Raw genomic sequence first — 13929 nt, 5'->3', positions numbered from 1 at the left:
ATTTAGAAAAATGCATGATGTGAGTTGCTTTGTCATGAATAATTAATGACGCTTTTTGTTTATGCTATGCTAGGATAACTGTTAACATGGATTAGAGTTATGGTGGGTGGTTAACAGTGAAGATTCCATTATTACATTATTAATAGATGTTTGCTTTCCATTTTTTTAGTAAATGGACAAGTCTCCTTTTTGGGTTAAGTTAGCCGAACTGTGATGAGTGAAACTTGCAGCGCACCTAAACCACGTGACTAAATGGCTAAGATGCTGAACAAGCTGAAAGAGCATGGCACGGTGAAGGACATGACGCTTGACATGCAGCCAACTCCAGTGAACCCTGTGTGAAAATCCACAAAATGTTAACTCTATTAAAAATTGTGCTTAACTCGATACATTCACCTCATGAGAGAATAGGGATGCATACTGAATATGTGGGAACGAAAAACTGGACAATGGTGTAGTCAGAGAAAGCATGACTTAATGATAGTGTGATCATCCGCCCAACGTTTTGACCAATCCTGTAGCTAGAAAGGGTGATTTAGCAACTTTAGTGGGATGGAATCGGTATGGTGAGGGTATAAAGAATAGGTGATTTAGGGGCGGGGTTAGAAGCGAGGGCGGCAGATGCGGCTGCTGCATTAGGCGTAAGCTGTTCCAGTCCTAATCTATCTTTCTCAAATCAAGATTTGATTAATCACATGTCTAATGTCTCTTCATCTATCCCCTCCATGCAACTTATGTTATCTCAAGATTATTTGTTGACAGTTTAGAGTGTATTTTCTCTTATGAGGTATTTTTATAAGACCAATGCATTAGAGTTAGATAAATTTAACAAAATTGCAAACAATGAGTCTGTGATTATTTTTGTCCGTTTATTATTTGAGTAACTGTTGCCTTCAATTTTTCAACTAATTGGTCCATCGTCCAAGAAGATGGAAATTTGAAAGAGAAGGTTTATGGTGTAGAATATGAACTGTCCAAAATTTCAATTATTGAATTTGAAGTGGTAAGAAAATCGTAAACTTGACAGCAGCGCCACAGGGACTTGGGTGTATGTGTATGGGCCAAAGTAAATGAAATAATTGAGTGTTTGTCCCTGTCCAAAATATTGGGTTTGCGCCGGATCATTACTTTTGTACTTTTTGCAATATTTAAGATGTAAAGGAAGAAAAACAAACAATGAAAACATTTGTTAAAGAATATATATATATAACAAACAGCAAAAAAAAAACATATAAAAAATGCCAACACCAAAACCAAAAAATGTTATGTGCAATTCATGACTGACCTTGGAAAAAAATGTATGGCAATAAAAAGATTTTTATGAAAAATTGTACATTTCATACACTGAGGTGCCGATTTTGATCCGGGTAAAAATGTTTGCGTACGACTCGTATCCGTATATTTTCACGTACGGATCGTACAAGTACCATACAAACTGAGAAGTACGATTCGTACGTGAAAAATACATACGAATTGCGTCGGGAAAATAGTCCGAGAGGGAGCCGTAAATTTTTACGTCCGAGTAGCGTCGGGAAAAGTGTCCGATAGGGAGCCAGACATTTTTACGTGCAAATCGTAAAACAGAAGTCCGAGCGTGCAAGTACGGAGCGAACGCTGTAGCACACATGTACACGGGTAAACTTGTGCCCAGATACGAGTCGTACAGCCCCCCCTCACCCCGCACATGTCAGCACCGTACCCCCGTATGTCAGCACCGTACCCCCCCTCCGCACCGTACCCAACACCGTAGCACAGCCCCGCACCTGTACGTGCCGCACCCCAGGCCTGTCTCCCAGCCCCGCACCTGTACGCCCCGTACCCCAGGACCGTACCCCAGCCCCCATCTGTACGCGCCACACCCCAGGCCCATCTCCCAGCCCCGTACCTGTATGCACCGTACCCCAACACCATAGCACAGCCCCACACCTGTACGCACCGTACCCCAACACCCTAGCACATCCCCGCACCTGTAGGCACCGTACCCCAACACCCTAGCACATCCCTGCACCTGTACACACCATACCCCAACACTGTAGCACATCCCCGCACCAGTACGCACCGTACCCCAACACCGTAGCACAGCCCCGTACCTGTACGCACCGTACCCCAACACCCTAGCACATTCCCGCACCTGTACGCACCGTACCCCAACACAGTAGCACAGCCCCGCACCTGTACGCACCGTACCCCAACACGGTAGCACAGCCCCGCACCTGTACGCACCGTACCCCAACACCGTAGCACAGCTCCCCACCTGTACACGACGCACCCCAGGCTCGTACCCCAGCCCCGTACCTGTACGCACCATACCCCAACACCGTACCCCAGCACCCTCACCCAGCATCGTGTATGTACGGACCTTACCTATGCGAAAAATACTCGTACAGAACCAGGACACTGTAAAACAGCACAAGGAGGGTCAATTCGACTCGCACAACACCACAAAACACGTCAACATGGCAAAATACATCTCTATGACTGACCTGGCACATCCAAACAGGCAAACAGAGGCCCTAAATCACAACCACCTCTTATAACACACCCACCACAAATTCAAACCCAGCCACACCCACAAAAGGACCAATAAAAAGGGACCACACACACAACCCATGAGCCTTTGCAACAGACCCACTGCTGACAGACCCCACAGACAAATAACTGCACCTTACTTACACCTTAACTACACCTTAACTTACACACCTTCACACAACCTCATTCACAAACACCCCCTCTTCACATTCACACACACACCGTCACATTCACACCCACACACCCACAACCATCCACACCCACACCATGCCCACAGACAAGAATCCAAAGTTCACAAGGGCGGAGCTGGACCTCCTCGTCAACGAAGTCATCAGAGTCGAGCCACAGCTGTTTGGAACATTGGTCAGACAGACCAGCATAGCCCACAAAACAAGCCTGTGGCAGAGGATTGTCGATAAGGTGAATGCTGTTGCGCCCATCCGAAGGACCAGGCATGAATGCCAAGCCAGGTGGTACGATCTGCGCAGGGCAGTCAAGAGGAAAATGAACGAGGAATATGCCCAGAGTAACATCACTGGAGGCGGGCTGCCCCGCAGACCCGTACATTACCATCCCTGGGAGGAGAAGGTGATGGCCATGCTTCCCGCCGGTGGGAATACACGGAGTCGAAGGAGTCGCAGAGCCTGGTGAGTACACAAACAACTCACGTAACGTGGGGGGAATGCCATCCACACCACAAATACACAAAATGCACGCAACTTCCCCCAAGTCCTCACCGCACACAACCACACTAAAAAACCACGCTCATGCCACTAACATCTCCATGCCCCATTCACAAATAAAGGCAATGCCATGTCCCAGGCCACACCAACCACAAACCCAAGACTGGATGTCCGGGAGGCTGGGAGGGTGGGGCTCACACAACACATTGTGCAACTCCGAAGCAGACACCAATGCCTTCAGCCCATATGGCCTAGGTACATACCCATGCACCATGCCCAATGCACAGGGACTGACAAGGTAGCTGACACTTGGACCTGCTGTATGCAGCACAAGGCCCTCCTGTGACCACTGTACACTCAAACACCAACTACACAAGCACAGATATCTAGCACAGGCACTCAAACTCACTGTCATGCCAGCATGCACCATGAGGGGACAGACACATCACCTGGGAGACCCAATGACAAATCACACTACACCCAACAGCAGGCCCGGTCACACACCCCCCCTCACACAAGCACACACCCCCGGGGCAGGCAATGGATTTACCCACACTCACAATGGACATGTGACACAACAAGACCAATCAATCGCCAAATAAGCATCTGAGCCAAAATTCTACTGGTCAAACACTCAGAAGAACATACCAATCTGTCCCCCGCAACATACCCATCCCCAAGTGTACATTGAGAGGAATGCTAGGCACATCCAACTGCCTGGAGGATCTGTGACAACTTGAATATGTATGAAACATGGATGTGGCATGAAACAGCATTAATATTGTCTCTCTCTCACACACAGGGCAACGTCATCGACCTCCCCCCAACAATGGGGGGGAACAATCACAGTCCCAGGCTCAGCGTGAAGATGATCCCACCGGCAGCGACGACTCTCACCACTCCGTGGATGACCCCGACCAACCTGGCCCCTCTGGTGCCCAAGCCCCTGCAGCACCTGCGTCAGGTACATCTGTGCCAACCACTACCCCCATTCCTGCCACATCCCAGGAGACACCCAGGAGCCCTGCTCGCACTGAACAACACAGCCAGTCTGACCAGGAGGGACAAGGTTCTCCGGGCACCCAGGAGGAGGCAGACAACCCAGATAATGCCATCCCTCAGAGGTCCCGTAGACCCGATGTGCCCACAACGGCAGGCCAGGCTCGTGTGGGCAAGGGTGGTGGGAGTGGAGGCAGGCGGAGGCGAGAACCTGACCAGCCAGCTGAGAGAACCGGTATGTCACAGATACGCCACATCCTGGACAACTACTGGCGTGACACCAGGGGCATCAGCCAGGTAGTGTCGCGCTCACAGAGATGAAGGGGACCCTCGACGAGATGAAGAACCTGCAGGCCGAGCAACATGCCAGTCAACAAGAACACCAAGGACGGATGGAGGCAAGACTGGCTGAGCTCCTGGCGGTGCAAACGGACATGAGCCGTTCACTCCGTCGGATCGCCGACAACATGGGCAACCCTCTCTGTGCCACCAGGCGAAGACCAGCACCAGCCACAGGGAGGGAGGAGGAGGAGGATTCATCCGACGGAGCGTCCCAAGTATCGTCAAGGCCTGCATCTGAGGGTCCCGCAAGGAAGGTGAGTCGTCCACGGAAAAGACCGTGAGAGTCAGTGGACCATCCACATCTCCCAGGTCACCTGGCCTGGCACCTGGCCCACTGGCACAACAGCAGCACCTCACCCAATGACATTCTCTGCCACATGGACTTGCTGGTCACAGTCTGACCAATGATGACCAACACTGTGGTCTGGACTCTGATGACTCCAACTGACAAGGATGCCATCTCCCCCTGTGAACTTTGGATTCTATGCACCCGGTAGAGCACCTTAGTACATCTACCAAAAGACTTACCCCACCAAAAATAAAAAATAAAATTTTTCATGAGATGTTGCTGTCATTTGGCATTAGTCCACAACATATGTGTGTGTAAATGTCAAACTATGCCTGAGTGTTGAACTAACTCCAGCCATCCATACCCTGGGATCTGAGTCTGGTATCAGTCAATGCAGACATGGAGCACAATACTCACCTGTGATGGCCTCAAGCTGCTGAGGGGTTGCTTGCAATACTGTGCGGACAGATCTATTTGGAAGAGTATCATTAAGGCGTAGAGGTCATGCCTCATTTGGAGGTTCCCGGGGAGGGAGTCCCAGGTATGTGTTCCCAGGTGGGAGAACTATGTCCTGCATGCTGGAGTACGGTGGATCTGAAAAATGGTGGCCAGGTCAAGGTTGGATGCACGGAGATGGCACTACGTGTTCTCGGATGACAGTGGTACAAGGTTGGTGTTGGGTCGGGGTTGTGGCCTGCCTCCTGAGTGTGGGTGGGGTGTTGGAAGGTCATCCTGCAGCACACAGTGATCCATTGCAGCTATCTCTGCTGGACGGTGATGTGGCTGGGGCGCGGTATGTTGCAGCTGAGGTGTGCAGATGCAGCCTGGATGTGGACAAGTGTCCTGGGAGTTTGCATGTGGCTGCCCCGTATAGGGCAGGGCAGTATTTGACACGGATGTTGTCGTGGACCTGGGGGATGGTCCGTCTTTCCTTGGAGTGGATCTATCTGGAGATCATGTGCATAATGCAGAGGGTGTTGCAGTCTGAGGCACAGATGCTGGTGATTACCATGGCAAATGTGAGCAAGCAATCCATGATGCACAGCATCTTGTGTGCATGGACACTGGGTGCTTGTGCGGGGCTTCTGCGGGTGGGACACAAGCAGTTGACCCAGCTGTAAGGGGACAATCCTCAGATGTTGACATCAGTCCGGTACAAGTTCAGCCTCAGGTGGCTGCTGTTCTGCCATTCATCCATGGATCTCATGCAATCTAGAATATTGGAACTGGCAATGTCTGCATCCTTGGTGAGGGTGAGGAGCACCTGGCTGTCAAAGGCATACGAGTTGATGATGAGGTTGTGTGCGCATGTGATGGTGGAGAGGGGGGTCCTGGACACATTGTAGATTGACACGCTGAGAGATGATACATGTGCCATGTGCCTCACAACGAAGGCATACTATATGCAGAAGCCTTGAGTCCCACTCCCATGGCCTTGCCGGGGTACAGAGCCGGTGGGGAGTAGGAGGGACATGACCTGGTGGGTGTGACAGGGCCTGGAAGGCGTGGCAGCGCTGTGTAGGCAGTCGGAGTTGCACACTCATCATGCAAAGGTGTTGTGTGTGCGCTTAGTGTATGCCTGAGAGCTGGCGGCAGATGTGTGGATGGACGTTGCTTGGAGGGTGGCTGCAACATCAGACTGTAGTGTGATGTGGGTCATGCAAGGACATGAGGCTCGTGCAATGTGCACGTTGCATGTGCAGACGGTCCAGCCTTTGGCACCGCGTGGCCGCAACTGTGGCACAGACAAGTTGAAAGCAGCCAAATGAATGGGTTGATGGAGGAAGGGAGGAGCATCTTTGATGTGTGTGTGTTGCCAAATCAGGAAACTTTGTGTGCCCTTGCTGCAGTGGCTGCTACAGCAGGCGGCATGTCCTGGGAACTATGCGAAAATTTCCACACAAAGACTAGGATGTCAGAAAGGACTACTGCAACAGGTGTCTGTCAAGGAAGGAGTGACCGGTTTTCAATGGCACACCCAGAGACAAAGGATGCACAATCCCCAAAGATGACTGACACCGGATCATGAAACTGAAGGCCAAGCTGCACACAGGAAACACACCCCAGAAGGTGTTGACGGCCCGTTGTGGGGACCAACATATCAAAACACATACACAGCCATGGACTTCATGCACAATAGAGAATCAAATACATGTAGAACAGCATGCAGGTTGCTAATCTACACATAGACTCATATGCACAATCCTTGACAACCATGCCAGAGATGGCGCATGCACAGTGGTAAGAGACCTGCATTGACAGAGATGAGGCACCTTGGAGGCTGAGGAACACCTTTATTACTCAGGCTCACACCTATGGAAATGCATCAATATTAACAGACTCACAGGTCTTTTGGATTAACATGTGGGACCTACACTGGACACCCCCTTCGCACCACAGATGCTGTAAATCCATGGGAGTGGCACACAAGTGAAGGGGGTGAGCCAAACATCCCCTGCTGCACACGGAGAGGCTGCAATTCCCCATTGAGCCTCTTATGGGGATGTCCCGCAATATGTCCACCCGTAGCCTCCCGTATGTTTCTGAGGGAAGTTGTACACACATTGATGCCTTCATCAAAAACCACAATCCCATAACAGATGACTGTCACGAAGTGTGACTATCAATTCATGTGAGTCATGCTACATGTCATGTGCCCCATGGTGAGTCGACATGTATACATAGTAACAAAACCTGCACAGGAGCAGTGCCCACACATTACAAACAACTACCACACCCAAAAAGCCTTGCTGCAATCCTTACCCAAAGGAGACTTTTCACCATGTCCGTGCATGTAACGCTGATTCAGCACACGTTGCATTACTCATGAGGAATAGCAGGAGCACAACGATGCCACGAGCAGACAGCATGCGCAACTACCTGGGTATGAGAGACACACAAGAAGTCGGGAAAAACATAGTCATCCGCATGCATGGTCATGTACTCTACATGAATAAGGTTGACACCATGCTAGTTGTTAATTGAGTGTGTCAATGGATTTGTGGAGTTTATGGGCGAATTAGATTTGTCCGTAAATTTGAGCAAATCGTATGTCATGATAGCTGGCAAGAAACCAAGCAGGAAATTTGCTTTTAAAATAGGGTCGCACAAATTGGAAACAGTGAGCTCTTTTTCTTATCTGGGTCTACTGTTTGACGGGGATACAAAGTTTGATCTGTTAATGGAGGATAGATGCAGAAAGCTGGTATCGGCAAATGGGGCTATTCTTAACTTTGCTCGTAGACTGGGGAGGTGGTCGCCGGAACAGGTAATGAATCTGTATGTGGCGGTTAGCACCGCAAAAGCCATTTACGGAGCGGAGGTTTGGGGATTTAGAGATGTAAGGCCCCTGCAACTGGAGGAAGATACATTTTTTAGGAGGATATTGAAGCTACCACAGGGTACCCCAGCAGGTATAACACACACAGAACTGGGGTTACCTTATATCACCGACTGGGTAAAGGTGAGACCCATTATGCTATGGCTTAGGTTATGGGTGAATCCCGCAGCGGAACTAAGCAGGCAAATAGCTCGGGACTGCTTGCAAATGGACAACCACCTACGTATCCCATGGCTGAGGTACATAAAAGAGACATTGGATTCAATCGACCACCTATCTCTTTTCAGTGATCCTACCTCCATTACCCCCACATGTAGAAACCAGATTAAGAGAGAGCTACTGTATAAATTTGAAGCACAAAGAGCAAGCACTGACTCCTAAAAGAAATCAGTTATAGCACACCACCGAGTGAGCAATGGAGCAGGAATGGAGCCCTATTTATATCTAATGCATAATCACCAGGACAGATTTTTAATGTGCCGTTTTAGGCTCAACCTGTTACACCACATTTTAGCTTATCCTCCAGGTTTCACAGTAACGGTTGAGCAGAAGGGTGCCTGCGGCTGCGACAATAGGTCTCCGCAGGACACCCTTCATTTTGTACTTCTGTGTTCTTTTTATCAAATCCCCCGTCGCAGATTTCTTGTTCATATCCTAAAGGAGGCTAAAATACGTGAAGCCAAGAGTGCCCTGAATTTCTTACAAATGGCCGTGGACACCCGCACTTTGTGCTCGATTGTAAATTTCTTGAGAGTGTCGGTAAGATTGAGGAATACCCGTGATTGAATAATGATAAATTAATAATGTAATGTGCCCTTTGCAAAGTGCCTTTTTAAAGTTTCGTTTTTAACCTGTTTTTAATGTCCATCGGCTCAGATCTAATGTAAATATACTGTACACTGTATATTGTATTTGTATTTTGTACTTTTTATGTTGATTTTTAATCAGCGAAATAAAGATTTACTGAACTGAACTGAGTGTGTCAGCTAAAATGTGTGGAATGACATCAGCACTCGAGTGACACATCAGCACACACCTCAAAGTCACTTAGCATACAGTCAGCTGGACACACACATTGCAACACATGCCACACAAGGCTCCAAGCGTGCATACTCAGACCCAGGGACTCACCATTATGAGAAGAAGTTGCGTATGAGCTGACTCCGGATGTCCTCCTCATCCTCCTCCTCCTCCTCCTCCTCACTTGCCTCATGACCAAGGCCATCATCCTCCACGGGTGGATGTTCCTGCTCATCGGGATCCAGGATGAGTGGCACAGCTTTCTCCACTGCCATGTTGTGCAGCATGCAGCACACGAGGAAGATTTTGCAGACCTTCACCAGTGAATATGGGAGGGACCCGCCGGTCTTGTGGAGGCAACGGAATCGGCTCTTCAGGAGGCCAAACGTCCTCTCAATCACTCGCCTGGTCTGCCCATGGGCGTTGTTGTAACGGTGATCTGCAGCTGTTCTCGGGTTGAGGAGAGGCGTCACCAGCCATGGCATGTTGGGATAGTCAGAGTCCCCTACATGGAAATATCATGTCAAGTAGTGGGTTAGGAGATGCCGTCACATACTAAGATACCGCTGAATACTGGACAAACAGAGTCTACCCACCAACAAGACATGCTCGTTCGTTGTTCAGCTGCAGCATCATTTCTGGCACCCTGCTACGCCTCATGATGTAGGCATTGTGTGCTGACCCTGGAAAACGTGCACAGACATGGGAAATCAGCATGTTAGCAAGACACACCACAAGGGCATTAATGGAGTGATAATGTTTACGGTTTCTATAGGCTACCTCCTGTGCCTGTGGTGGTACCAAAGCCACATGTGTCCCATCAATGGACCCAATTACAAGGGGCATCCCTCCCAGGGCATAGAACTCACCCTTGATACCTGTCAACTGCTCACGAGTTGGAAAATGGATGAATTCATCCAGGTGCTCCAACATGGCATCTAAAACATCACGACTGAACATGGTCTGGGACATGCCACTCACATCAGCTATGGTGAATTGAAACGTACCGGTGGCAATAAAATGTACGGCTGACATCACTTTCATCTTGGGGGTCAGCGCAGTCGGATAACTGTGTCGCGGTTGGAGGTGTGGTGCCAGCCTGTTTGTCAGGTCCTCAATTAACTGTTGGGGGAATCTGTAGCGGTGTATGCAGTCACGTTCCCTCATGGCAGCCAAGTCTGGCATTGGTCGGGGGAGAGGCGGTGCCCTGCAGAAAATTGGAAGGAATAACCAAGATTGAGTACATTACTACACCAATGTCAATGAACTGAGCACATGTTCAACAGCTAATACACATATGCTACATACAGAGTCTGGCCTGTGCAATACATCCTGCACACGTATGCCAGCCAGGTGATACTCCTACCAAGAGCCAGCTACAAACGTGGATTGTCAAGGTCTACATGACATGCCATGAAAGTAGCTGTGGGCCAGTGTGAGTGAACAGCCAGACACATTACAGGAGTGACATACATCCACATATGTGCATTTGAAGGATGTTATCTCATACAGACAGCGGCCGGCAAGCTAGACGCACAAGGTCACATGTCATGGAAAAAGGACAGACCACACACTTTGCCATGAAGGGGTACATGTCAAAAATGATCACACAGACTTTGAGACTACGCAGATATGTCCTAAGTTCGCAAGTCCCTGTTCGATGCATACAGACACACGTTACGTGTTATTCCACATGTGTCCTGGTGTGCATAATAGTGTGACATGGGCATCTACACACAGACACATGTTGGATGCAGCTACAGCAGATGCCGTTGACGGAACACCAACAGCAAAATCATGGGAACACATGACACACACATGACATAGTCACATCGTGGCACGCTGGTAGTGAGATGTCAGGTGTCATCATCCGTGTACCTGGCATCAGGGGACAGTTGCGGGTGTTGGTGACTGTGCCATGCCAGTGATGCAGTGCTTGACAAGTTTGAACTACATGCACACATGTAAAAGGTGTGAAGGGGAAGTGCGCCACAGAGTGCCCCATCACACATGACATGTGTACACAGGTCATCACACAACTATTGGGTTAAAACATGAGAAGACATGTGCCACTTCACTGCCTGACACACCTAGGCCCTACACATGAAGGACTGGACTGACAATGACTTGATGTCCATCCTTGTGCGAGTCAGACACCTCCATTCCTTTCCTGTGCACCTCCTATCACCAGTGTAAGCTGTGAAACGCACCGTACACACGCTTTGAGGGCATGTGTACGGTCGTATCACTATATGGGGTTTGGGTAGGAGTACGCGTGTACACACTGGTCCTATCCCTATGGGAGTGTCGCCGTAGGCGTACGCCATAGAGTTACGGCCCGTACACGCGTGTGTAGGGCCCGTAGCACTATGGTAGTGTTGGCGTAGGCGTACGCCATAGTGCTACGGGCCGTACCCGCGTGGGTACGGCCCGTAGCACTATGGCGTATACCTACGCCAACACTACCATAGTGCTACGGGCCGTACGCATGCGGGTACGGCCCGTAGCACTATGGCGTACGACTACGCCAACACTACCATAGTGCTAAGGGCCGTACACACGTGGGTACAGCCCGTAGCACTATGGCGTACGCCTACGCCAACACTACCATAGTGCTACAGGCCCTACACACGCGGGTACGGCCCGTAGCACTATGGTGTACGCCTACGCCAACACTACCATAGTGCTACGGGCCCTACACATGCGGGTAAGGCCAGTAGCACTATGGCGTATGCCTACGCCAAGACTACCATAGTGCTACGGGCCGTACCCACGCGGGTACGGCCCGTAGCACTATGGCGTACGCCTACGCCAACACTACCATATTGCTACAAGCCCTACACATGCGGGTACGGCCCGTAGCACTATGGTAGTGTTGCCGTAGGCGTACGCCATAGTGCTACGGGCCGTACCCGCGTGTGGACGGCCCGTAGCACTATGGTAGTGTTGGCGTAGGCGTACGCCATAGTGCTACGGGCCGTACACACGCGGGTACGAGCCGTATCACTAGAGTAGTGGTGCCCTAGGGGTACATGTGAAACGCACCGTACCTGTGTGGAGATTTGAAAATTACAATGGGGACATATAAGGGACAAGTATTAGGGCCTACATGCATGCTGGTTGTCATGGATACCCAGTTTAAAGATCAAATGTTTCCATCATGTGGCCTGGAAAAAGCAGTTGGCCACATTATACATTGTTGCAAAGTGGTTGTTGACTTGACATGATGCTGCAAATTTGAAAAAATGCTAATGCTGTCACTGGTGTATGTTTAAAGGGATTGGAGGAAATGTAGGATGCAAATGAGTCTGACCAATCACTCTGTGCTGCTGTTACTGAAATAGCCCAGCAAGGCAGATATAAGTCAGCCAGAACCCATGAGAGGGCACTTGCCTGCACAACCTTTGATTCAACACCACTGCTGCTGCTTGTGATTCCTCTGGCACCATGTCGCGGACTGTGGAGTGGGCCCAGCCATTCACACAGGAAGAGAATGAGGCATTGCTGGACGTCATCCTCCCACAGTTCCTCAGCCTGTATGGTAGACCAGGGGTGCAGGTGAGTGCTGACTCCGCTACCTTTGACTGTGCCCCTTCTTTTTGTGACTGTCACTTCTGGCATTGTGTCCAGGTGTGACAGACATGAAATGTTGTTTAGAGTGGGTACCGGGGGGGGGAATGGCTCATGTCTGTCATGCAGAGCATGATGTGGTTCATGTGTGCACTCCTCACTTGCATTGTGCTTACTGTGACATTCACTGCATGCTGCATGGCACATTCAGCATAGCTAATCCTCTTGGCCCTTCTTGTTCTATAGTCCTGAGGTGATTCAGTGTTCCCCCCGTGTGACAGGTGACTGTACCCACAGATGTGTGTGAGTTGAGTGGAGCTGTGGTGAGAGTGTCCAAATGATCTGGACATTGATGTGTGTGAATGTTCCTTGTCATGTGGGTGAGTGTCTATGTGGAGTGTTGCACCACAGCTGCATGGAGGAGGCAACAGCTCTACCCAGCTGATGTGAGAAGTGATCCGTGCTGTGTGTCTGACTTGCTGGGCTAGCCCCACGCCTGTGACACCCCCCAGGCAAGTGGCACATGTGCAGAGTGAGGTTTGTATCGGCTGTTACCACTGGCAGGTGAATGATCTGTGCCTGTGTGTATCTGTGTAGTCTGCTGATGTTGGGTCAGTGGCCTGGGGCATGTGACTGCTTGGAGGTGCTGGCCATCAGCTTTGTGTTGCTTGTGATGTACAGTGTGTGCCATGATCAGGGAGTGTGTCGCACCCCTCATGCCACCTGTGTACTTCCAATGCCATGTAGTGCATTGGGCCTTACAGAGAGGCCAATGTCCCTATGACAAATGTGCTATTATTTTGCAGCATACTATGCCCTGTTCAACAAATCAAAGATGTTCTAATGTGTCTCTCTGTGACATGGAGAAGGTGTAGTGATCTATTCTCACTTTGGCATCCTCACAGGTAACCACCTACGAGAAGGGGAAGATATGGAAGCGGGCCGTCAGGGCCGTGATCTCCGTGGAGGTTCGCAGTCGGCGCCTGGCACAGGTGAGGAAACGCTGGCAGGACATCCAGTGCTGGACCAGGAGGATCGCCCGGGTCCTGCTGGGGAACTCACCAGAAGGCAAGAACCGCGGGCGCCGGCGCCTGACCCACCAAATGAAGCGTGTCCTGGCGGTGGTCTTCCCTGACATGGATAGGCGGTTACAGGTG

At 50.2% G+C, this 13929-nt stretch overlaps 1 long non-coding RNA gene across 1 annotated transcript in view; it reads left to right on the top strand.

The window, feature by feature from the left end:
• The window catches only part of LOC146871930 (uncharacterized), an 80667-nt gene extending 79870 nt beyond the window's left edge, over positions 1 to 797 (top strand). The window contains exon 3 of the long non-coding RNA XR_014959630.1: positions 170 to 797. This is a non-coding gene — a long non-coding RNA (uncharacterized LOC146871930). The remainder of the gene's footprint in view (positions 1 to 169) is intronic.
• The last annotated feature ends 13132 nt before the right edge of the window (positions 798 to 13929 follow it).

This window comes from Triturus cristatus, chromosome 1_1, assembly GCF_964204655.1.
Source record: "Triturus cristatus chromosome 1_1, aTriCri1.1, whole genome shotgun sequence".
Classification (NCBI taxonomy): Eukaryota; Metazoa; Chordata; class Amphibia; order Caudata; family Salamandridae; genus Triturus; species Triturus cristatus.
Note: the sequence above shows the minus strand (reverse complement) of the source record. Positions and strands in the feature narration are given on the sequence as shown.